Source organism: Sciurus vulgaris (genome assembly GCF_902686455.1).
Source record: "Sciurus vulgaris genome assembly, chromosome: 12".
In the NCBI taxonomy this organism is placed as follows: Eukaryota; Metazoa; Chordata; class Mammalia; order Rodentia; family Sciuridae; genus Sciurus; species Sciurus vulgaris.
In genome coordinates, this window is record NC_136473.1 from 20,667,215 (window position 1) to 20,694,391 (window position 27,177).

At 36.0% G+C, this 27,177-nt stretch overlaps 1 protein-coding gene across 1 annotated transcript in view; it reads right to left on the reverse strand.

The window, feature by feature from the left end:
• The window catches only part of MYO3A (myosin IIIA), a 224,368-nt gene extending 205,192 nt beyond the window's left edge, over nucleotides 1-19,176 (reverse strand). Inside the window, 2 exon segments of the mRNA XM_079107812.1 lie at nucleotides 17,752-17,831; nucleotides 18,917-19,176. The gene's annotated coding sequence lies outside the window, so the exon portion shown is untranslated.
• Between the last annotated feature and the right edge of the window lie 8,001 nt (nucleotides 19,177-27,177).

Sequence of the window (27,177 nt, forward strand, 5' to 3'; positions counted from 1 at the left end):
TGATAATGTGGAGAAAAAGATACATTCATACATTGTTGGTGGGTACCACCAGTTTGGAAAGCAGTATGGAGATTCCTTAAAAGAATAGGAATAGAACCACCATCCCAACTATCCAATTCCTTGGTACTTACCCAAAATAACTAAAATAAGCATACTCTAGTGATACAGGCACATCAATGTTTATAGCTATGTGATTCACAAGAGTCAAGTTATGAAAATGGTCCAGATGCCTGTCAACAGATAAATGGATAAAGAAAATGTGGTATGCAAGCACAATGGAGTTTTACTCAGCAATAAAAAAAGAATGGAATTTGGTGACATATGGGAGAACTAAATAACTTCATGCTAAGTGAAATAGGAGAGGCCCAGAAAATCAATGGTCAATTTTTCTCATTTTTGGAAGCCAGAGAAAAATATAGCAAAAATTAATAATAATGAAGTGGGAAGGATCACATGAAAATAGAAGAGAGATCAGTGGAATAGAAGAAGAAGTTAGAAGGGGAGGAAAGAGTAATTGAAACTGACCAAATCATGTTACTTACATATATAACTATACAACAGTGAATTGCATATATATATATATATATATATATATATATTATATCATCAATATATATATCATCAATTAAAAGCAATGACTAAATAGAAGGAAGACCAGAATCGTAGAGGAAGGGTAAAGGTAAGCAGGAGGAAAGAATGAAAAGAACAAGAACAGGAGCCTGAAATGCAGTAAATTATATTCCATGTATGTATGATTATATCAAAATGAACCCCATTCTTATGTATAACTATAGAGTACTCATAAAAACATTACAGATATATTACATTATAGTTATGTATAACCAGAGTGTACTAATAAAAACATTACAGAAAACACCTCTGGTTGAACCCTGCATCTTCTTCACCCCTGTGCCCGTAGATGAAGATGATCCATACAACCCTGTTGACTGACAACCCTACATGGAGCCCCACAACACTGCCTCGCAATCCTGCTTCACTGGTCCAGCTTGTATATTTCTTTTTAGATGAAGTTTACTACTTCACAGTATCTGTCCTCAAATTTTTCTCTCCTCCAATTGTTCCTTCTTTGCTGTCTACCTCCTCCCACAAAACTTCACCAGGGACATTCTCACTTCGCTATTAATTGGAAAAAAAAATTGAAGCAGTAATAAATTCCTCAATCTTCTCACCTAAAAAAGTATAAACCAATGTCCACGAAACATACTGAGTTCATTCCTATCCTTAATAATGGTTTGGCCTCAATTCATCTTTTTATTTAATTCCATTCATCTTTTAATTCTCAGTTCAAATATGACTTTCTTAGGAAGACCTTTTCCGACCAACCTTCATAGTTAGCCTTACACTTACTCTGGTATTCTTCCATTAGAATGTAATCTACATGGGAACATGAACTTCATTATTTTGCTGACATATATCCACAATCTCCACAATAATGGCTAGCACATAGCAGGCAACCCGTAAATATTAGTTAAATAAGCAAATGTTTATTTATCAATTAATTCTAATAGCAGAGACCTTATGTATCTTGTTCACTTTCAAGTCTGATAATGCCTAACTCTATGCCTGGTAGAGAGTAGATAATAAATTTATAGCTGTTGAATAAATGAATAAATACTGGTCTTCAAAAAGCATTTGTTAAAGTAAGGGGGAAAATGAGGATTAGGGACAACTATAAAGAATATGAAAATCCAAAATAAAAAAAGGATCATATTATGATTAATTATACTTAAGGGCACATCATCTAGTAAATGGCTATGAATGCCTGCTAAAAATCATATCACTACATAAAGAGACACTTCTGAATGGTTCTCAGAACACTTCATCCTTATGAAATTTGTGCTTTTGATCCAAAATGCAAAGAGGTAATCAGGAATAATCATCCTCTTTAATGATTTCATAATCAGAGACAAAATAACTACTTCTTACATCTATCTGCTTGAGTCATGCAAATAAGCATTTATGCTATCTATAAAATATGAATTTTAGACCAAGAGATCAATCATCTTGTTAAGTTTCTGAAATACAAGTTTTCAACCAGGAGAAACATTCATTACATGGAATACTGCCTTTCAAGGAGTAGTGTCATTGAACACAACTTTCATTTTTGAGACATTAACTATTAGGAATTAACTATTGGCTTTTTAATATCCAGGCATAAAAATTCAACAAGAAAATGACTGCACATCAAATGTGCACAAAGTATTGAAACCGGAGTTTTGTGATGGAAACTCGATTTGCTGCTTAGGCTGGCAGGTGGGGTCTGCACAAGTTGCAGGCGTCTGCACACAGTGTCGCAGCTCCTAATGGCAGGCCATGTCCTCCAGTGTTGCAGCAGAGCCCAGCAGCTCACCAGCAATTTCTTCTCCTTTCAGGGTTCTTTTCTCATGAATTTAAAAAATGAAATCCACAGACCAGGATGAGTAAGTGTGAGAGTAAGATGTATTGAAAAATATAAAGAGGAACAGAACTCTACAAGAGGGGACCCCATAGAACGTTTTTCTCCATTCAAGTGTGCTAGCCTAGGGGGTTATATAGCACTTGGATCACTGCTATTGATCCAAACTTATGATAACTAGTGTTTGGAAAACTAATAAGGCTGTTGGTTAGCCTGAATCCCATTCAGGTTTGCCTTACTTCCATTTGCTCTCCAGTTCAGGAAGTGGGAGGTTGAAGTCATTGAATTGCTCATGCTCAGTCTGGTGCCTGGCGCTGCAGTGCAGGAGTGCACTTCTGCAATGGGGATCCCCATTGTATGCAGGCCAAGCTGCTGCGGAGTGACAGATCCCCTTGACCCAGTTCACCCTGGAGCTGGCACCGAGGCGCCTCAGGCCTACTGCGCCTGCTTGGCAGATTCCACGTACTTGCCACCAGCATTGGAACCCACCCAGGCTGCCCCTTGGCCACTCCATGGCTCCACTGCCGCTTCTCGGCAGGAACCAGTAGGCCTTGCTGTGAGGCTGCAGGAGCCAGGTCAGTATTTCAGTAAGTTGTGGGGATACAAAGATAGGCAACTCGTAGACAGGCTAATAAACATGTAGGTAAAACATATTATGAAAAGTGATCACAGAAATATGCATAAACTGCCATGGTAGGTGAACAAATAAATAATTCTGGGGTTGGGGCTGCAGCTCAAAGGCAGAGAGCTTGCCTTTCACGTGTGATTCAATCCTCAGCACTGCATAAAAATAAATGAATGAAATAGAAGTATTTTTAAAAAAGAAGTTATTAGTTCTGAAGTGATCAGTGATCAGAAACAGTTATGGAGCTCTGGACATTAAAAATTGCCAGGACTATGTCTAAAATGTAATTATCTCAAAAGTGTTCAATCACACAAATACTCAAAGCAGTGTGTCTCTATATTATAAAACAATGATCATAGAATGACAAAAAACACAGGCATTTTGGAAACAGAATACACCCAATCAAATAACATTTAAAACAACTCTCAACAAGTAAGTTAAATGAAGTCACTTGAAATTTCTTCCAAATCATACGTTAAAGAAATTCTAACTATTGAATTTCTTCAATTTAGAAGTCTTTAATTTAGAAGTTCTAAATAAAAGATCACAGTCGGTGAACAACTAATTGCTTAAATACTATAGCAAGTTGCATTCTACATAACAATGAGTGTTCATGTATTTTGTCTAGTCATTTAGTACTCGTGGAATAAAAAATAATTCTCTTGCCCATAAAATTAAAAACATATAATTAAACTACTAATTATATGATCATGTAAGCCAAAGAATTATTTTAACATATATATTTATTTTGATGTATGTATTTACCATATTTTGAAAAAGCTACTTAAAAAGGCACATTTTAAAAATGAGATTCATCTTTTTAAATTTATTATACGTTGTTATTAAGTTTTTTCCCCAAGATAGAAAAAAGACCATAAAACAACCAAAAAAGTATCTTATTATAGAATCCTAACGTTCATCTTGACAACTGTTCTGCTTGCATTTATAAATCAGCACTTAATTCTTCCTTAATAAAAGAACCAAATTGCCTTCCTGCTTGTTTTAAAATGAGGCCAAGCTGATCCTCCATTGGGTTATCTCCTTCCTCTGCCTGGTATGCTCTTTCTCCAGATATCCACAGTTCACTCCTTCAGTTCTTTCAAGTCTAATATCAGTTATCACCATCTCAATAAGTCCTACCCTGACCATCCTATTGACAATCTCCACCTGCCCTTCTTCTCTACTCAGTCCAGCCTCCCATCTCCTGATCCTCCTAACACCGCTTTATTTTGACAGCACTTAAATCTCTTAACACAACCTAACTTCCTGTTACTATGTTTTATTTACTATTTTTCTTCACTACTGGAATGTAAGTACCATAAATGGTGGAATTTTTGTCCAGTTTCTTCACTAATAAACCAAAGACTTTAAAACTATCCTTAACACAAAGAACATGCTCCATAAAAATTGTTGGATAGTGAATAGATTAACAGAAAAAAGTAAACATAAAAATTTCAAAGGTCTCATCAATACATTCCATAAAATATTTAAGAAAGAAATAATGTAATCTTAATGTAATTTTTTCAGGAAACGAATAATTAAATACCCAAACTGAAATTTTCATTGGGTTTGAGAGCAAACTTGAGCAGCAGAAGAATCAACAAACTTAAAGAAAAGTCATTTTATATTATCATCTGAGGAGCAAAAAGAAAAAAGAATGAAAAAAACTGAACAGAGTGCATAAGGGACTTATGAAACACCATCAACCAGGTTACTGTATGCATTATAAGCATTCGAGAAGAAGAGACAGTAAGAAGAAGAAATATTGGCTAAAACCTTCACAAATTTAAGGAAAGACATGACCCCATAAATCCAATAGGCTCAGTAAACTGCATGTTAAACCCTAAGAAACTCATATTAAGACACATTATTATCAAAACGTCAAAAGACAAAGAGGGCATTCCCAAAGGAGCAAAAAAAAAAAAAAAAAAAAGCAACTCACAACATAAAAAGGAATCCTAATAAGTTTATCAGTGGATTTCTCTAATAATAAGAAATCTTCCAAGTCAGAGACAATGAGATAATATATTTGATGTACAGGAAGAAAAACTGTCAACTGAGAATTCTGTACCTGGCAAAACTATCTTTCAAAAATGAAGAAGAAACTGAGACATTGACAGAGATACAAAAGTGGAGGGAATTCATTATCATTTTATCTTTCCTATAAGAAATGATAAAAGAAGCCCTTTAAGTAGAAATGAAAGGGTTCTATACATAAACTTAAAATAAAAATGTAAAGTTGTCCTAAAAGTAATTGCATGGACAAATATAAAAATCAGTAATTTTTGTTATTTTAGTTTGTAACTCCACTTTTTAAAATCTTCTACAGGATTTGAAACACAAAATGCATTAGAATAGTTATAAATCTATCTTAATAGGTATATAAAGATGTAATTTGTGACACCTGTAATGTAAAGTTTGGGAACAAAGCTAGAAAATCCAAGTTTTATGTGCAATTAAGTTGGTACCAGTTTAAAATAATTAGCAATTTTAAGAATGGTATATTTAATAACATGGTATCTGCAAAGAAAATATCTATAAAATATACACAAAAGGAAATAAGAATGGAACCCAAACATGTCACTGCAAAAAAAATCCACTAACCACAAAGGACAGCAGAAGTGGAAGAAAAGAGTGATTAAAAAAAGGTCATAACAGAAAAGAACATTTTTTAAAAAGGCAATAATAAGTCCTTCCTTATCAATATTTTAAATGTAAATGGATTAAATTCTCCAATATAAAGACAGAGATTGGCAGGATGGGGGGAAAAAAACTTGATCCAAATGTATGCTGTCTATGTGAGACATACTTTAGATTTAAGGACAGTGCCACATCTATTTCCTATCACTCCAACACTTGACACGGTTCTGTTGGAGTAGAGGATTCAACACTTGACATGGTTCTGTTGAAAGATCATCCTCCCTCTTGGGGGTCATAGGTGTGGCATGTCTCCATGTGCAATTGCTTTTAATACTTATAAATATTATATCCTTAGATTTAGATTTATAGAGAATACTGGGGACATTTCATGGTGCTGGGACACAAAATAACATACAATAAAGTTTAATATTAATACTTAGATGAAATCATAAATAAGCAATTATGATTTGCTCAAATTTGTAAGGAGCCTGTGATTTTTTAGTATACAAATTCTCTGAAAGTTATAGATAGTTATATGGCAGTGTATTCCTCTGAACTTTGATGTGGTGTTTGGTCTTCATTGCTTTCTTAGTGTTTATGATTAAGTTTAAGGATATTTTCTCCACTTAATAAAAACTAATTTGGTTAATCATAAGTACAATTTGTATTTGTCCTATGTCTAGTTCTTTAAAGATCAAAATAGAGTTTTAGTCCGCCCTTGAGTACATGAAATAGAATAAATATTAACTATAAGCTGATTCCTCTATTCTCTTTTAGTAATAACAAAAACATTCCATTGTTAATAACTAACATTCGGAGTTCTTGGAAGGGGTGACTTCTATAGAAACTTAATGTCGTATTCTTTCAGGGAAATTAAAACTAATCAGAGCATGGTGCCCTGCACCTTGCTGGGAACTGGGATTTTTTTTTTTTTTTATTTAAGCTATCATTACAGTAAGAACGTTTCTTGAATAAGATCACTAATTACACTCCTGAGGATTTTTTACTTACCATTTCCTTGTATTAACCATGAAATGATGTAATCAATACCAAAGAAAAAACATACAAAAGACTCTGTGAGCAATAAAGATTCAGATTGAGTCTCAGAACACTTGGTGTCTCTGTGGGCTGTTTCTCCACCGGGCCGACACCTCCCATCCACCTAGGACCCCCGACTGCTGCTAGGGCTGGGCCCCCAGCAGGACAGGAATAGGTTAAAGAGAAAGAACAGAAAAATATATTCCACAAAAATAACAACAAATATGGAGTAAGGATAGCTATACTAATATCAGAAAAAACAGACTTTAAAGAAAAAACTATCAATAAGATACAGTAATAACCAAAGAAACAGAGTATACATTTTTCTTAATTGCATAAGGAACATTCCCCAGGGAAGACCATATGTTAGGTTGCAAAATAAAAAAAAAAAAAATTAAAGACTGAAAACATGGAAAGTATCTTTCCTGATCAATATGGAATGAAACTAGGAATCAACATTAGAAAAATACTATAAATCTATAAAAATGTAGAAATTAATAGTACACGATTAACCACCAGTAAATCATAGACAAAAAAAATCACAACAGAAAGTAGAAAATGTCTTGGGACAATAAAAGTACAATATAGCAAAACTTACAGAATGAAGTGAAAAGAGTTTTGAGAGAAACTTGTAGCTATAAACAGCAAATTTTTAAAAGGAAGAAAAATAGTAAATGAAGAACCTAAGGAATTGGAAGAGAAACATAAATTCAAACAAAGGCAGCAAAAGGAAAAAAAATGAAAGTGGAAATAAATAAAATATAGAACAAAAAAAGAAAAAGAAATCAGTAACCAAGAGTCAAGTCTTGGAAAAAATAGATTAAAAAAATTAACAAATCTTTAGGTAAATTTACTGAGAGAAAGATAGAAAACACAAATAACTAAAACTAGAAAGAAAAAAATGAGAAATCATTATTGATTTCAGAGAAATAAGGTGGTTTATAAGAGTACCGTAAACATTCATAAGACAACAAATTGGATAAACTAGGTGAAATGGACAAATATATAGAAATGTACCAATTAAAAAGACTGAATCATGAAGAAGCAGAAAGATCTGAATAGACCTAAAACAGTAAGGATGTGAATCAGTCATCAAAAATCTCTCAACAAAAAACTTCTGGACCAGATCACTTCACTGATGAATTACTACCAAGAATTTAAAGAATTAACACCAATCCTTCTCAAATTCTTCTAAAATTTTTAACAAGAAGGAGCACTTACTAACTCATTTGTGAAGACTGCATTACTATTACCATGATATAAAAGCCAAATACGATCAAATAAGGAATAAAAGAGAAAGAAAGAAAGAGAGAGAGAGAAAGGAAGAGAAAGGAAGAAAACTGCACACCAATATCTGTGGACACTGATGCAGAAATCCTCAGTGAAATAGTAACAAACTGATTTTGAATAGTTTATTAAAATGATCATATGCATGGCCAAGTGATATGCTCCTGGAATTCAAGGATAGTTTAACCAATTGTTTTTTCAACCAATGAAAAACATCATATTAACCAAATAAAGAGAAAAAAATTACTTGATCACTTAAATTAATGGTATTTGACTCAATGGTATTTGACTCAGTCATAAAGTCATAAAGAAGAAGGAAATTGAGTCATTTGCTGGTAAATGTATGGAACCAGAGAACATCATGTGAAATGAAATAAGCCAGACTCAGAAAGTCAAGTGTCAAATGCGTTTTCTCTTACATGCAGAAGCTAAAGTGAAATAAGCAATTAAAAAAGAAAATGGAATCCCATGGAAATAAAAGGGAGAACAGTAGGATAGAGGAAGGAAATTGAGGGGGAGGAAAGAGGGATGGGTAAAGGGAGGAACTGTAGAATAAAATTGATCAAAATATGTTGTATGCATGTATGAATATATCATAATTAATTCTATTATATGTACATCTATAATGCTTCAATTAAAAACAATAAATTAAGAGAAGGAATATCAATAAAGTAGAGGAAGGGGTTGGTAGAGGAAGGAGGGGAAAGAAAGGGAAATAGTAAGGATAGAAATGGTGTCAATTATATGTATGTGTGAATTTGTCAAAATGAACTCTTCTATTATGTGTAACTAATATTTTAAAAATTGATGCAGAAAAAGTATTTGACAAAGTTCAATGCTGTCTTCAGATAAAAAAAACACTCAACAGACTATACACAGATGAAAATTACATCAACATAATAAAGGCTATGTGAAAAGCCCATAGCTTACATCATACTTGGGAAATACTGAAAACATCTCCTCTAACACAAGGAGGAAGACAAAGATGACCGCTTTCACCACTTCTATTTAACATAGTACTGGGAATCCTGGACAGAGCAATTAGACAAGAAAAAGAAACAAAAGGCTTTTCAATTGGAAAGAAGTAAAATTACCACTGTTCACGTATAACTTGATTTTATATGTAGAAAACCCTAAAGGACACACACACAAACACACACACACACACATAACTATTCCATCCCCACCACCAAAACGTAGGAAAAAAAAAAAAAAACCTGTCAGAATTAATCAATGAATTCAGCTAAGTTACAGGATATAAAATCAGCATGCAAAAATCAGTTGCATTTCTATACACTAACAATGAACAATCTTTAAAAGAAAACAAGAAATTAAGAAAAGAATTCTATATACAATAACAACAAAGAGAACAAAATCCTTGGATTATAAACTAAGTAAATTAGGGAGGAGAGAGACTTATACACTGAAAACTATAAAATATAATTGAAATTAAAGAACACACAAGTAAGTGGAAAAATATCCCATGTTCATAATTTGAAGGATTTAATACTGGTAAGATGTAAATATTACCCAAAGTGATCTAGAAATTCAATGCAATTGCTATCAACACTTCAACATTTTTTATTAGTACATTATAGTTAAACATAATATTGGGATTCGTTTTGATATAATCATATGAGAATGGAATGTAATTTCCATCCCTCTTACTTCTTGCCCTCCTCTCCTCCCTCCCCCATTGCTTATTCTTTACTTTACTGGTTGTCTTTCTATTTATTTATAGTTTTTTAAATTAATGATTTATAGATATGTATAAAGGTGAAATTCACTATGGTGTATTCACATATGTACATAGCATAGCAAACATTCCACCATTCCTCCCTTTCCTCATCCCTTTTCCCTCCACTCTAGCCCCTTCCTCTACTCCCGTCCTATACCCCACTAATCTCTCTTCTATTTTCATGGAATTCCCCTCCCCTCTTTTTTCCTTATTCTGGTCTAGCTTCTGCATGTGAGAGAAAACATCCAACCCTTGATTTACTGAGTCTGGATTATTTCATTTAGTACTATGTTCTTCAGTTCCATCCATTTACCAGCAAATGCCATAATTTCATTCTTGTTAATGGCTGAGTCAAACTCCATTGTGTATATATACTACATTTTCTTTATCCATTGATCTGTCAGTGGGCACCTGGGCTGTTTCCATAACTTGGCTATCATGAGTTGTGTTTTTATAAACATTGATGTGGTTATATCAATACAGTATGCTGATTTTAATTCTTTTGCATAAATACTGAGACTAGAATACTTGGGTTATGTGTGGAAACTGGCATGGCAGTTCCATAAACAATTAAACAGAATTATCATATTTCCCAGCAATCCTATTTCTCCAAAATACCTCCAAAGAATTAAAAGCAAGGGCTCAAACAGATACTTGTACTCCATGTTTATAGCAGTGAAGTAACATATGTGTCCACTGATGGATAAAGAGATGAACAGAATGTGTTATATGTGTACAATGGAATATTCTTCAACCTTAAAAAAGGAAGGGGGCTGGGGATATAGCTCAGTTGGTAGAGTGCTTGTCTTGCAAGCACAAGGCCCTGTGTTCAATCCGCAGCACTGCAAAAAAAAAAAAAAAAAAAAAGTCCTCAGTAGAAAGAGCGAAGCAGGGGGTATCGCAATACCAGATCTTCAACTCTATTACAAAGCAATAGTAACAAAAACGGCATGGTATTGGTACCAAAATAGATAGTAGATCAATGGTACAGAATAGAGGACACGGACACAAACCCAAATAAATACAATTTTCTCATACTAGACAAAGGTGCCAAAAATATGCAATGGAGAAAAGGTAGCCTCTTCAACAAATGGTGCTGGGAAAACTGGAAAACCATATGCAACAGAATGAAATTAAACCCCTATCTCTCACCCTGCACAAAACTCTCAACTCAAAATGGATCAAGGACCTCAGAATCAGACCAGAGACCCTGCATCTTATAGAAGAAAAAGGAGGTCCAAACCTTCAACTTGTTGGCTTAGGATCAGACTTCCTTAACAGGACTCCCATAGCACAAGAAATAAAAGCTAGAATCAACAACTGGGATAGATTCAAACTAAAAAGCTTTCTCTCAGCAAAGGAAACTATCAGTAATGTGAAGAGAGAGCCTACAGAGTGGGAGAATATCTTTGCCACTCATACTTCAGATAGAGCGCTAATTTCCAGAATCTATAAAGAACTCCAAAAACTCTACACCAAGAATACAAATAATCCAGTCGACAAATGGGCTAAGGAAATGAACAGACACTTCACAGAAGAAGATGTACAAGCAATCAACAGATACATGAAAAAATGTTCAACATCTCTAGTAATAAGAGAAATGCAAATCAAAACTACCCTAAGATTCCATCTCACCCCAATAAGAATGGCGATTATCAAGAACATAAGCAACAATAGGTGTTGGAGAGGATGTGGGGAAAAAGGCACACTCATCCATTGCCAGTGGGGTTGCAAATTAGTGCAGCCACTCTGGAAAGCAGTATGGAGATTACTCAGAAAGCTTGGAATGGAACCACCATTTGACCCAGCTATCCCACTCCTTGGCCTATACCCAAAGGACTTAAAACCAGCATACTACAGAGATACAGCCACATCAATGTTCATAGCTGCTCAATTCACAATAGCCAGATTGTGGAACCAACCTAGATGCCCTTCAGTTGATGAATGGATAAAGAAACTGTGGCATATATATACAATGGAATATTACTCTGCCATGAAGAATGATAAAATTATGGCATTTGCAGGCAAATGGATGAAATTGGAGGATATCATGCTAAGTGAGATAAGCCAATCTCAAAAAACTAAAGAATGAATGATCTCGCTGATAAGCGGATGAGGACATATAATAGGGGTTAGGAGGGGTTAGCATTAGGATTAGGGTTAGGTTTAGGGTTAGGGATAAGGAGGGTGGTAAGAATGGAGGAAGGAAGGACTGTATAGAGGGAAAAGGGGGGGTTGGAGGGGTGGGGGGAAGGGAAAAAATAACAGAATGAATCAAAGAACATTGCCCTATGTAAATTTGTTTTTAATAAAAAAATGGGAAAAAAGGAATTTTTGATACATACTACAGCATGGATGAGCCTATAAAACATGCTAAGTGAAATAAGCCAGTTACAAAAGAGAAATGAGGTGTCCAGAATAGTCAAATTCAAAGATAGAGAGTAAAATTTTTGGGGGGAAGGGGATGAAATTATTGTTTTATGGGTTCAGTGAATTTAATTATGGATGAACTGCACACACAAAATGGTTAAAAGGATAGATTTTATTGTATTTATTTTAACAAAACCAAAAATTACCCAGAAGGCAGTAAAAGGGTACAAAACAATAGAAAACATAGAAGCCAAGTTAAAAGACATGAAGAGAATGAAATGGCCAGCTTGCTCACAGAATGAGTCATGATTATGTCCTAAATCTTTGGGGCTGATATCTCAAAACTATATTTCCCATATTCATTGCCCTACTGTCTTTCTATGCAAAGTTCTGCAAATGAGAGTCCCAAACAAGAAACTAGATGGTAGGAGAAAGGGAGACACCAGAATATTTCTCTTCTGTTTTCTTGGAGTTTTGTGGTAGTGTCTCCATCAATAGCTGTGTCTCCTCCATCATATCTCTTCTATAGGACAGAAACGTGGTGTTTTTAGATATCCTCCACTTCTAAGTTCTGGTAAGGCTATCTTCTTATTGTTATTTCTATAGCCCTAGGAAAGACAAACGTTTTTTGCTATTTCTAATTTTAAATGGCCTCATTATCTCCTGTTTGGCTTTAGATGAACCAAAACATTTGTAACTAATTCCCTCTATTGTACTCCCTCTGTCAAACTACCTGGCATTAACTCTATTTTCCTATCAAACACACAACTAATCTAAGTTTGAGAGGAGAGAGAATAGAAAATGGAGAACGGCCATCAGTAATGGCTGAGGCAATTGGCAAGAGATCCACATAAAATCTACAGAGAAATATTGGAAGTAAAATAATGGTAACATCTAAATACTAACAAAAGAAAGTGGTGTGCTACATCAATATTGGACAAGATATATTTTACAGCAGAAGTACTTATTAGCAGTAAAAAGAATTATTACATAATAATGACTTAATACATTAAGAAAATGTAAAAATCCAAAGTCCAAAACAGAGTTTCAAACTATGTAAAAGAAAAAATGAAAGAAATAAATGGTAAAATGGAGAAATTCACTTTTATTGGATGATTTTAATATACCTCCTCAGTGATTATTTTTTAAACTGACAAAGTTTTTTAAAAAATAAATGAATTTAAACTACATAATTAACAGAGATGCTTTAATGGATAAATGGATAAACTGCAATATATTTTGAACCTTATATTAAAAAAGAGATATTGTTTATGAGCACATATGACTGTAATGCAATTACATCATAAATCAAGAACTAAAAGACAAATTTTTAAAAACTATAAATCAGATACTATAAAAAGACATTACTAAACAATTCAAGAACTGAAGAAAGAAAACAATGAATATTTAAGAATAGAGTTTAAACTTAATAATAACAAGAGGCTACTAATCAAAATTTATGGCATGCAGCCAAAGCAATACACAGAGGAAAATATATAGCCTCCAAATTTATATTAGAAAGGAAAGAAAAACACTCTATAGCCACCAGACAAAGTCAAGGAGAGTAGAAAAAAGGAAGAATAGAAATTAAAGAAAGACATCACAGAGAAAGTATAAGATTATAAGACTGATAAATACAAAAATTCTTCAAAGAAAAAATTTTAGACAAATCCCATTAAAGATTAATCAAGAAAAAATTCTAGACAAATCTCATTAAAGATTAATCGAGAAAAGAATAATTAAGAGAGAGGGTAGAGATGAGTAATACTGAGGAGGAAAAGACCAGAAAATTAGAGCAGAGGCTAAAAAGATACTTCTATATCTTACTGACAAATACTTAAAAACAGAATAAGTGGAAAATATCATAAAATATTATAGAGAAAAACAGAAAAATAAAAGGCATTTTTTTCTTGAAATTTTTGTATTAATGTGTTTTGATACTATAACATCAATTAATTCATAGCTATATAATCTCTAAGGAGAATATATAAATTAATTCCCCAAAATAACTTTTTCCAAGTATCTCATAATACTTTCCATATAATGACCAAAACTTTATCAATGGAAGGGCCTAGAAACCCAGTTGAGAGACAATTATTTCATAAATAAACATAAGCAAATTTTCCTTCTTAATCTAATGCAAATATCAAACAACTTAGTTGTTAACTTTTCCAAAAACATGCAGAGAACACCATTTCTCAATGAAAATTCCAAGTTGCTTCACTAATTGAGACATATAAGAAAGAAACAGAAGGCTTTACTGAAAACCAAGTGTTATGGTTTAGATATGAGGCATCCCCCAAAAGCTCATGTGTTAGACAATGCAAGGAAGTGCAGAGGAGAAATGATTGGTTTATGAGAACCTTAACCTCATCAGTGCATTAATCCATTAGAATGGATTAACAGTAGGTGCATAGGGCATGGCAAAAGGAAATAAGTTACTGAGGGCATACATTTAGGGTATATATTTTTCCTCTAGTGAGTGAAGCACTCTCTCTCTCCCTCTTCTTTCCCTCCCAGACCCCTCTCTACTTTCTGAATGTCACGTCCTGAGCAGTTTTCCTCCATCTCTCTCTGATGTTCTATCTCACCTCAGACACTGAACAATGAGGTGGACTATCTATCAACTGAGAAAACCATGAGCATCAAATAAACTTTTCCTCTTCTAAAATTGTTTTTGTCAGGTCTTTTGGTTACAGCAGTGAAAAAGCTCACTAAAACAGAAATTGGTACCAGGAGTGGGGCCATTGCTGTGACTAAAGTGACCACGTGGTTCCAAAAGACTTTGGAGCCTTTTGGAATTTGTTGGGGAAATTTTGAAAAGCATAGGGATGCAGGCTGGAAAAGTTTTAGATTATTGTAAGTGGAGCTTAATAGGCAATTCTAGTGGGAGTTCTGAAGAACAGAATGTCAGTAAAAATGTGGATAGTAAAAACTGGTCACAAGCAGTTTCAGGGGAAAAGAAGGACTCTTGGAAATTGGAATAGAGGCCATTCATTTTATATTCTGGCTCGAAGTTGTTTACATTTGGCTCATGTCCTGACTTTATGTGAGGGTGAATTTAAAGGTGATGTACTAATTGACCTGACAGAGGAACTTTCAAGGCAACACATCATTCAGGTGGTGGCATGGATATTGCTGGCAACTTTTAGTCAAGTTTATTGTAATAATCAGGAGCAGAAAGCAGAGCAGAAAGATTTGAAAAACTTGCAGTTTGGCCAGAAAACTGAGAGTAAAACTGGAGCTAAGGAGGTATGGTTGCTAAAGGGACTGTGGTTGTTAAAGGGATTATAGACACTGAAAATATGCTAATTACTTCACCCAGAAACAACTGGAAAGATGGCTTGAGGGCATCTCATGCTTAAGGGGTAAAAGTAAAAAGTTCTTTGAGAAGAGGCCATGGGAGCACCTGGCTTACACAGGGAGGATCTAGGAATTTGTTACACCATGCTCAGCCATCCAGGCACTCAGAGGCATGTTGCAGCCATGCTCAAGATGGTGGCAGACCTTGGTGTCAACCATGTGGTACTGGTTCTGCAGGAACATAGGATGCTCGAGTTAAGGGGTTGTGGAGGCTTCCACTGGGATGTCAAAGGAAGGCCTTAGAGGCCAGCAAATTGCAGCAGGGTCAAGGTCCCTATGTGTCACCCCTGAGAGGGCAATGTGTGGAGATGTGAGATGGAAACCAAAGCTGCAGTAGAGACCCCCAAGATTAAGAGATGTCAGTAACATGGAACATCTGCCTAGGAAAGCTGCAGGAATCTAGCAGAGACAAGCCAAGAGAGAGGCCATGTGGGAGGCAATCAGAAAAGCCATAGGGGAGAAGCTACGCAAGCCATTTGGAGAGATCGTCATGAAGCCATGTGCTCCAGATGCTGGACCTGGAGCTACAGGACTTGAATTTGTGTTCCTCCTCTCTGAGGAGGTTATCAGTTCATAGAAAATTTCTCCATCTTTAAAACATGGCACTATTAATTCAAAAATAGATCAGTATTTTCAGTGCTAGTATAAAAGTAGAAGTCAATGTTTACAGTTGCAAAATGGGATAATAAGGCATGCCCAAGAACAAATTTTCAGAGTTGATTGGTGTAAGTATCACCTGGATTTTATGAGGAAATGCTTTGTAAATTGTAATATAGGATTACTTTCCTCCTGGTTTTACAGGATGAAAGTTGGCTTATAGTTTGAACCACATAATTAACTGTTCAATTTAGTAAGGGACATTTCCAGAGTAAAAAAAAAAATCCAAATGCAAATACCTGCAGGGACAAGGGAGGTGAAACACATGAGTGAAATAGGCCTTGATGAAAGAATCCAGGGAGTGGCAGCCTTGTGGCAAAGTGGAGAGAGTATGCCCCATGCAAAGTGGGCAACCCATCCTGCTTTTTTTCAGGAAAAGCTTGAACTCTGGGAATTTATGCAAATTTTACTAATTTGAAAATGTTGATAAGTAAATTAATTATTTTAAAGTACTTAGCTAACCCAAGTAAACATGTTTGAAGGTCAAATTCAGCTTTTAAACTGTGAACCTATGACTTCTACATGAAGCTTTGTGTCCTTATCAAATAATATCCAAAAAAAAAATAAATAAATAAACTTATCTATATCCTCAGATGTAGGAACAATGGATAATAACAGTAGCCAGCATTGTTCTGTCTGCTTACTGTATTCCAGGGACCCAGTGTGCTTATACTTTTATATTCATTATGCCAGTTAATGCTTATAAGAATTTTTTTAAAGAGGTTATTACCGTAGCCCTTCATTTCAGAAAGAAGAGAGGATTAGAAGGTACTTAAGGCTGTAATACTGTAAATGAGTCAAGAAACAAACCAGGTCAAAGTTCACAGTCAATATTAGATGTTCAGTAATAGATGATTTCAGTTTAGTTTAAATGAGTAATGTTTCCCATTCTGAGGTTCCTGATTCTCTATCTATCCCCAAATTGGTAACTGGTCTTATGTGACTTAGTTTAAAAGCCTAATAGAAAAATATTTTCTATTACCAGGGAAGGGAATTTTCTAGAATCATCTTTCAAATAATCAATTCATAAAAACTAATTAAGGGATCACTGTAAAAAACAGACAAGTTAGAAAAGACAATGTAGAAATTCTTAAAATGACAAACATTTTACATCAAACCTTTATAAGTTACATAAAGGACTATATATTCTAAAGTATATTTGAGCTTGCAAATATTTGTTTGATAAAACTATTAGTAGCAACTTATGGACCTTCAAATATTTTAGTTTTAATAGATGAATGTAAGCACCAAAATATTAGGCTGTTACATTATGTGTTTTGACCAAAATCTCTCCAACAGATCTATGTACTAAGCTCATATTAAAGATCACCAAATTGAATCTTTTACTTTGCATTTTTGTCCCCAAGAATAATAATAAAAAGGGACCAAGAGAGATGAGAGTAATTTTTCACACGCTAGACATCACATCAATATATTCATAAAGAATGTTATCTTTGAAAGCTTATACATTACTTAATCTTCCCATTTTAAAACAACTGTCTTTATAATGTAATAAAAGTCAACATAGCATGAATAACATACACCTTCATTCATCTGTGAAAACTTAGCACTTAGGCTCTGCCAAATCCAGAAAATCTGTTAACTTTATCAACCTACCTTTATCAAAACTTGAAAATATAATGCTCAGATATCAAGACACAGAATACACATCTAAGGCTGCAGCTGGAGGTCCTGGGCTGTAACAACAACAAAAACAACAACCAAAAATGTCATTATAAGGATAAATATTCAGGATCTGAACTTAAATATTTTAGGTAAGAATAGCAAGACTAACTCATTCCTCACTTTCACATTACAAGGAACACAAAGCTCTTAATTCACCTAAAATAACTCTAAAGCTACTGGGCTAATGTTGAGTTAAAAAAATTCTTGAGAGTTTGGACTCATGGACAATCAATCAGTTAGTAAGGGACTACAGAAGCCACAAGAAAATCTATGAAGATACTTTGGATTTTCACACCACCTCCCCCCACCCTTTAAAGTTAGTGCCATTACAATAGCTATTTCAAGGTTTACAGGCCCATTTCTATCGTAATAACAATAACAACTGCTGGAAAAATTCTCAAAGGGGAATTTTAGCAAGGTGCAAATACAAAGTACTGGAGAAGAGAACAGGGCAGCTAGTAAGCAGGTGGAGATGGTACCCTTTTCAGGCAAGATTTCTCTGTTTCTTAATAAGGATCGCACTTCTCTGCTTTCTCTATCCTTAAAAGGAAAACTCCTTTACGGATGCCTTTGATGGGGCGGGGACCCCAAGTTCCAGGTTTGAGGACTCCGGGTGAACTGTAGGTGGCGGCGCCCGCGCAGTGCGTGCCACAGGTGCCCACCGCGGGGACAGACCCGGGGCGCCTTAGCTCTCCAGTTCTCCCCTCCAATTGCTCCCTCTTATTCTCTCCTTAAAGTCAGCTCTCATGCCCCTCCGTACCCTAAAAACGTTCTCGGCGTCTACGCAGAGTGAGCGGCTGGGCCGCCTGGCGCTCTCCGAGACCAGGGTGCGCCCCACACGCCCCCCAGCGCCCCAGGTCCAGGGCCTTGTCCCTGCCGCGGCCCCGAGCGAGTTCCAGGCTCTGCCCCGACCCCTACCTGGGCACGAAGCGGGGCACTCCTTAGTCCCCTCCCTGCGCGCTGGCTGCAGGCTCTCCACGGTGGCAGGAGGCGGGGTAACCCGAGGGGCGGTGGCCGCGCCTGGGATGGGACACGGCCGCCTGCCGGGGGCGGGCGGGCGGGAGATGGGCGGGAAGAGCAGATCCGAGTCACTTACGCGAAGGGCGCTTGGCAGGTCTCTGGCCCTTGGCCCTCATCCCGTGCCGGGTCGATTCTTCCTCCGGCCGCGCGCGCCCCAGCCTTGGGTTAACAGACGCGAGCTCAGGCCGAACCAACCCAACCGCGGCTCCTCGCAGGGCTCTGAGCTGGACACCTCGGGGCTTCCCGGCCCCGTCTGACTTGGCGTTCAGAGCGAAGGGAGCCTGGCAGGCATCGACCCTGGAGCGCCCCCCGGATCCCAGGATGCTCCCTGGACAGGCCTTGTGCCTTGAGAGCAAAGTCTCTTCCCTGCGCGCTGCAAGTGTCCAACCCCAAGGAACTTGCCCCAAACACGTGGGAACTCTGACCACTGGGATGCGATCTCCTGGCAGTCAGGCTCCGACCCTGATAAAGAGCACTGGTTTCATTCCTGAGAGGGCGAGTGGTAAATAAGATCGCCCCAGGCACCAGTTCACTTTAGCAGCCTGCTAAGGAAGTTGGGGCTCCACTGAAGGCCAAGGCAGGAACTTGGGCCTTGGGGAGGGAGCCTGTAAATCGCCAGGCCCCTCTGATCTGCTGAGTCCAGTGGGCTTACAGTCTCCACATTGGGATCCCAGGTGGGAGGGGGAGAGGGGATGAGGTCCAAGCTGGCCAGATTCCTTGAAAAGCCTCAAGGGACGTTGGGTTAAGCCTTGTTCCTTTCAAAAGGTGAAGATCACAATCAAAAATGTTCTTTGATTCTGTTAATAATCTAAATGGATTATATCAAAAGGAGAATCATAAAAGAGACCAAAAAGAGGTCATCTAGTCGGAGTCTGCATCTGTCTCAAAGAGGGAAAATATATATCATACATAATTTCTTTAAATATATTATATATATTCATATATATCATATAATTTCTTTACATATAATTTATCAATATGTAATTTCGCTATATAAATATTACATCCATTTGAAATTTCTCAATAAGCCTGCATTTTCTTATTTTTCGCACATAACTACTACAGTTTTCATTTCTTTTTATCATTCCTGAATATTTCATGTTCTTTGTTACAATGGAGAATGGGCTTAGTTTTTCTATTGTATTTTGAATATTGTTTGTCTATTTAAAACTGCTGATTTACTGTGTGTATGTGCATATGTATGTGTGTGTGTATGATATATATGTGATTATTTGCATGGATGTCAAAAGGTGATTCAGCACATGCACTACCTTATTTTGTAAAATAGCTTAAAATTGAGACACTGAACAGTGAATTTGTAATATGGCCTAATGTATCAACAGCTTCAAAACTTCAAGTTATTTCTTTAGAAAAATATCACAACATATACATCTTTAAACATTTCTGACTGTTAGGGATGTATATAAGAAAACTTAAGAATTAACAAGAAAACAGTTATACACACAATAGTGTCCATACCCATAATAAAGCAGTGGTTTTAACATAGGCAAACTAAATTCAAAATACAAGTAGAAAAAATTGATTCAATTCACAATGAAATATCCAAGAAAGATAAAAAAATGAAAAATGTAGGAAAAATATAGGGAAAATGAGAAATTATTGAGAAAATTATTGAGAAAAAAATTGAGAAATTATTTATAAGATTTTATTAATTGGAAAGATATAAGTTCCATGAGTGAGAACACAAGATTTTAAATGTGCAAACTTTCTTCTCATGCATTACCGTATTTTATAAGCAAACTATTCCTCTCTAAAGAAAATATCTGTAAGGTAGATATCTTTACTAATAAGGAAACCGAAGCACAGAATAAAATTAGTTCTCAAAGGTCATAATCTTTGCAATGTCTTTAAGATAATAAACTCAAAAAATGTCCAGATTATAGTTTGATCCTCACAGAGGTATCAAGAATGAAATTGTGTTGCTTCAAATGGCCTAGACACCATTTACAAGTTTCCCAAGCCCAGGAAGAATGGGCTTGGGCTTTGCTCTGCTCAGAGGACCTGCTTAAGATCTTTTTCTCCTTCCTTCTTCCATACAGAATACTTATAGAATCTTCTATACTTAACCAAACTGTTATACTCTCAGTTGTGATACACTTGTTTGTTCCTTTCCTAAGGAAAAGCATTTGCCAGAATCAGCATGGTTGAATATATTAGCCATTTTTTTTTAGGAATTCCATCTCTCCCTCTCTTATTCATCACACCACAAGCACTTACTATTTTAATGCTAGAACTGTTCCCTGCTTAAACTTGAAAACCATCTTTGACGTATATGAGTATAAAATGCAGATTTGCCTTCTTGATATGAGCTGATACTCCAAGGTGAAAAATAATCAATGCAAATGATACTCAAATAGTTGAGACCAACCTCTAATCCTTTCTAAATGATCTAACTTATTGTCTGGATTCTCAGCTTGTTAAAACAGGTGGTCCAAGTGTTTTCTTGATCATTGTTTTGGGCATTTTGTTCTGATTCCTTCCTTAAGGTGGGTTTCCCAGCTCTACAAACCTGTAACATTTACATCATGGTTCAAGTACACCAAAATTATTTCTTAATTATACCTATTTAGGCAGAGGGAGTCAGGAGTTGACTTACAGTTATTTGTTAAATAGTCTACATTCAAAATCTCATTGTTGTTATCCACTTTATGTTTCCCTTTGAATTTTGAACTTCTATCATCCTTTGCCTTTATACTGTGCAGGAAAAAGGAACTGTATAAATCTGCTCTGTAGTTTTACACACATTTTCTGCAAAGTGTATGTAAATGGCTTCATATAATACTTGCAGTGTAGGCTTTTATGGGTCTCCTGTCCTTCATTTTTAAGGAAGTAACAGAATGAGTAGAAAGGAAAAATGTTTTATTTGTTGAGGGATGATTTTTATTGACTACTTATTTCTTACCTGGATCTAAAATTCATTTAACATCAGATACTTCCACTAATTCTCATAATTGGAAAATGACATTTCAAATAATCACTATCAGAATAAGAATGTTTGATTTGGAGTCTTGTTTGGAAATAAAACTATGACCTAAAAATTTTCATTCTAACAACTGTATTTTCTAAGAAAATTTAATCAAGCCAATCAAAGATAAGTTTAAAATATGCATGTTTTAGGAACAGAGAGAAGGGACAAGAATTGAAAACATGCAGTAGCATGTAAAACCTCTTTAGAAAAGTGCAGGAAGGTATTTGATATCTTTCCTTTGAAATATTTACAGCTCATCTAACTGTCTTAAAATTTGAAATATATTGTGAGGTTTTCTTGTTTCTGTTTTTTAAGCCTTTTCTGTATTGTATTCAGTCTACATTTATAATTGTATGTTTTCCTTAGTGGGACATAATGGGTTGAAGGATGGAAAGAGTGATAGGTGCAGTTTGTTTAAACGTCATTCATTTCAACTCCATGTTCCCTGGAATAGGATGTTTGGAGTTAATTCACTTGCCCGGGGTCATATATGAAGTCTGTTGGGCAGCCACGGGTAGAACACTGTCCTTCTTTCTTTGTGCCCATGTCCTTGCCAGGATATTCCACTCACTGCTTATTTTATTTTAGGATAAGTTTTGGGCTTCTGAGAACTCAATTAGGAAGTTAGCCATGGCACTTTACCCTTGGATGCAAATTGTTCTAGTCTTTCTAGTTAAGTTCATATTCATGGAGCCCCCAACTCAGTTTCCTTGGAAAACCAGGTCCAGACTGTTAGGTATCCTTATGTTGATGATATGAAATTCTATTGGTAAAATATCAGTACACAGAAAAAGAATTAAGAAAATAACTCATTTCTTTTTTCATGTGGATTGGGAGATTCCTGTGTGCCAGGTATTGTTCTAAATGCAGTAGAAAACAGCAACCCAAGAAATGACCCCAAATCCCTGCCCTTATTAATAATTAAGTAAACAAATAAGTAAATCATATTGCATTTCAGATGTGATACATATGGAAATAAATAGAGAGAAGGGAGATTAAGGAGAGAAAGGAAATCTACAGTTTTGAGTAGGCTAGGAAGGAAAGGGCTAGCTAAGAGGTAACAATTAGGCCCTAACGATTAGGGGATCAGAGGCTTGGGCTTCAGCTAGTGGCTGGAGGACATCAAGCACTAGATCCTTTGACACCTTGGAGATATAACCTCCCTTGGAGGAATCTCCCCAGTAGCATCCTGATCACCAGGGATTCCTTCCTTTCTTCACTTCTGCCAGTGAAAGTATGACTAGTGTGAACGGGTTTATTTTCTGCCCAAAAATGTCCCAAGAGTTTAGGAGTCTAAAATGTGAGCATTGTAAAAAATGTAAGAAGCCTAGGAGCAAGAAGGCAAGTGCTGGGAGCTCACTGACAGTGATTCTAAACTTGTAAAACCCAGTTAACCATCAGAATCCAACGTGTTCGCCTAGATGACCCCTCCTCACAGAATCCCTTTAGAACTCCCTGGGGCTATTTGTGATATTTGCTCCAAGCTCTGTTTCTACACTGAGATTCCTAGTGTTTACTTCCTGAGTTCTATAAATCAAAATTTCTCTTCAATGTTTATTTTAATCACTTTTCAGTCATATGCACAGGCACAATGTTGGGAGAGGAGAGAAGTCAAATGTAGTGTAACTTCTCGTGGATGACTGGGAATGACTCCCCTCCATGGCTGGAGAGTTCCAGAAGTCACTTGGGAATTAGTCCTATAGTGGAAGTCCTTTCTTCCTGGAGTTGACTGGCAAGGAAGAAAGAATGTCAACCAACCACTGGGTTCTGCTCTGATCCAGTAGCAACCCTGGGAATATTCTTAATTGACCAGTATCACGTAGAATGTTACCACTCAGGAATTTTAATGGCAAATTCATTAAAGTAGTGCTGATTTGGATGCTCCTGGATAGAGGCACAGTATGGTAGAGTTGAAGTGAGGTTGAAAATAGGAGCAATTTTGAAAAGGCATGATCTGGCAACACACTGTAAAGTTCCTATTTTCTATTCAGATACCAGCAGTTTTTAAAAACCTTATGCATGGCTTTTATATTATAAAAGTAACAAAGCGTTCACAAACTTGGAACGACCAGATACCAGAGTAAGAGGAATTTTCTGGCCAAAGTACACCTTGGAAGAAAGTAAATCTGAGACAGAGTAAGATAGAATAAAAATAGATTGAAAGTGCTGCAAATTTAAGAGGATACTTCAAAACTGCTCTTTGTGCTACAGTGCCCACTGCATTTTCTTTAGTTCCTTCTGCATCATTTACAGTCAATAGAGTTTAGTTTAGTTGGGCTTATTTTTCTCCTATGAAACTTGTTTACAGTTGTTCAGACACACAGAACCATTGGGATGTGTAGAGATATGTAGAAGAGTGTGTATTATGAGGGATTGGTGCATGAAGTTTCAGAGGCTGCTAAGTTTCCAATCTGCCGTCTTTAAGCGGGAGGCCCAGGAAAACCTCTGGGGTAGTTCCAGCCAAGCACAAAGACCTGAGAATAAGAGATGTCAATGGTATAAGTTCCAGTCCAAGCCCAAAGGCCCAAGAACCAGGAGATCTGTAGTCTGGAGGCAAGAGAAGATGAATGTCCCAGCTTAAACAGAAAGATGGGATTCACCTCTCCTCCATCTTTTTGTTCTATTTGTTTCCTCAGTGGATTGGATGATGCATGATTATATTGATGGGGAAAATTCTTTTGTGTCTGCTAACTTAAGTATGAATCTGCTCCAGTTACATCCCCAAGGACACACCTAGAAATAGTTACATCAGCTATCTGGGCATCCCTTAGCCCAATTAAGTTAACACATTAAAAACTAACCACCACAAAAAATTCGGCTCTTAATTTAAATATGCAGTAACAAGAAAAATTGGATTAACTATGTATAGTTAATTTATGTCAGTTGACCTTCCATTTCTACTACTTCCTAGCTATGTTACAATGAGTATACGTTTAAAACTCTGTGCCTCCATTTATTCCTCCAGAAAATGGTGAATAACAAGAATATTGTTTATATCATGGAGTTATTTTGAGGATTAAGTAAAATTATCATCCTTATTAAAATTATCATTATAAAGGCTCAGGACATTACATGGCATATAATTAGTATATATTAGTTATAATTATTACTGTTAAGTTATATTATTATAATTATCATCATTCTCTCACAAAAGGATTTCAGGGCTCTTATTACAAAACTCTTTCCCTTGTTTCCAATATGCCAGTTATTTCAATCCAGAAAACCAATAGCCTTGTGGGAAGAGAGTGACCTTTATCATCATTAAGATTCATTCTGCTACTAGCTATATAAATTTTGCACAGTTCTTTTTTAAAAATTTTTTATTTGCTCTGATTAATTATACAGGACAGTAGAATGCATTTTGATACCTCATACATAAATGGAGTATAACTTCTGTACAGTTCTTTAAATTTCCCTTAACTTTAATTTTTCTCTGTTTGTACAGCAAGATAGGTGTTCTTCATCTCTTCATAGAGCTGGTACTACTCAAATTCAGGGATATTATGGATATAAATAAGATCATATATAAGATCCTGGCATTTTGTAGACTTCATAAATGGTAACAGTTGTTTTTAGTTATTATTCCCTTTTCTGAAAATACTAATACTATAATGATGTGCTTCTGCACACACGGGCAGCCAAACCCAAGACTGATAGAAAGTGTTTCACAGAGGTACCACTTAAAAATGGAATGTTAAATTGGGAAGGTCCCAAGATAAGTGTAGTTGTTGTCCCCATGATGGCTGCCTTTGCATGGAAACTTGAGGCTCCCACATTGGGATCTGAACCAAGGATACTGAATTCACCCAGGTCTCCAAAGCCAGGAATTAATGCCCAGTTCTTGCCTGGATTTCTAATCAGGCATTTGCCTGAAAGATGTGCCTCCTCATCCCTATCATCAGCCTTCACACCACTAATCAAAACCTTGGGCACACCAGCACAGACTGGAAGTAATCCTAGGATTTCTACCACAGGACCTCTCACTATCGCAGACAAGGCCCATGACTATCAGATTATTTCTGACAAATACAAAAAAAAAAAAAACTAAAGTCTTGCATCCAAAGCAACAGAGTGAGCACAAGTTCAGCTGCTATTACGACAAGAGCTAAGAACTCAGTACCAGGGAGGGGATTGCCACACTGAACCAGGGTTAGCAGTGTAATGCTGTTTACCCTTGGTTAGTTGTACAGCCACTCCTGGCAGTATTGGAAAGCCATTTCAAAAAAAAAGTTTTTTTTTTCCTTAAAACCACATCTAATTTGTAACTTGCAATTCAAAAGATGCTCGAGATACATTATGAAGAGCACTAAAAATCCGTCAATAGGATTTTGTGTTTTCTGTGATAGTGCCTACTTACAAGTGCAAAAAACTCAGCACTGACAATTTTATGTTACTTTAAATAGTTACTTGGTGGTCACACTTTATAGTCTTCCTGAGAAGGTGGGTGAATTTCATGAAGAACTATAGTCACTTCTTCTACCAAGACACAAAGATGATAATTAGCAATATGAATTATGGTCCTTTAATTTAGATAGTAATTAGTATTTTAATTATTGTTTTATATATTGATTGTCATCTTTCAGTATTCTGAAAGAAAAACATTTTTTAAAAAACCTACTACCAAAGTTTCTTGATAATGAACTTTGCCAATGATATGTAATGAAAAAAATAAAAAGTTTCTTGCTTTAATTGTCCAATACTAAGTATTCCATACAAATTAAAATAAAGATATGTCTATGGTTTCTGAGAACCTAATGTTTTATGCTAACTGTATTCTTTCCTTGAATGAGGTTCTGAATTGGGTAAATGAATCCTATCTTCCTGGGGTAGATGATCAAATATACCCAAATAAATACATAACCAATGTAGCAATTGCCTGGTTCCTGTTCAGTGCTAACCAAGGGGGCTGGTTCTCTGTCACTGGAGGGTGTCTTGGACTCAAGTTCTAGCACAGGAGGTCAGGATACCTCTATTTGGGCATGATCTGGGTCACTTGCATCACATTTCTAAAATGGAAACCATCAAAATCAAAGGCAGCTGGAAACCCGCAAACAGGTCCATATTTCAAACCTGATTTATTGGTTCTCCTGAGGAATGTTTGGCCAGTTGTTGGTGAATCACAGAACACATAAAAGCAACCATTTTTTTGGAAACAAAAACATACATTTTCTTGTTTTCTGGTTAAGCTCATTGCTGCTCAGAGACTTTCATGACTACTGTACTTTGGGGGCTGAAGAAATAGGAGGAAGAAGAGAAGGAAAGGAAAAGAAAATGAAAAATCAACAGAGAAAACAATTTTTGCATATTCCGCTTCAAAGGTAGTGTCCTTCATTACCATGGGAAAGGTG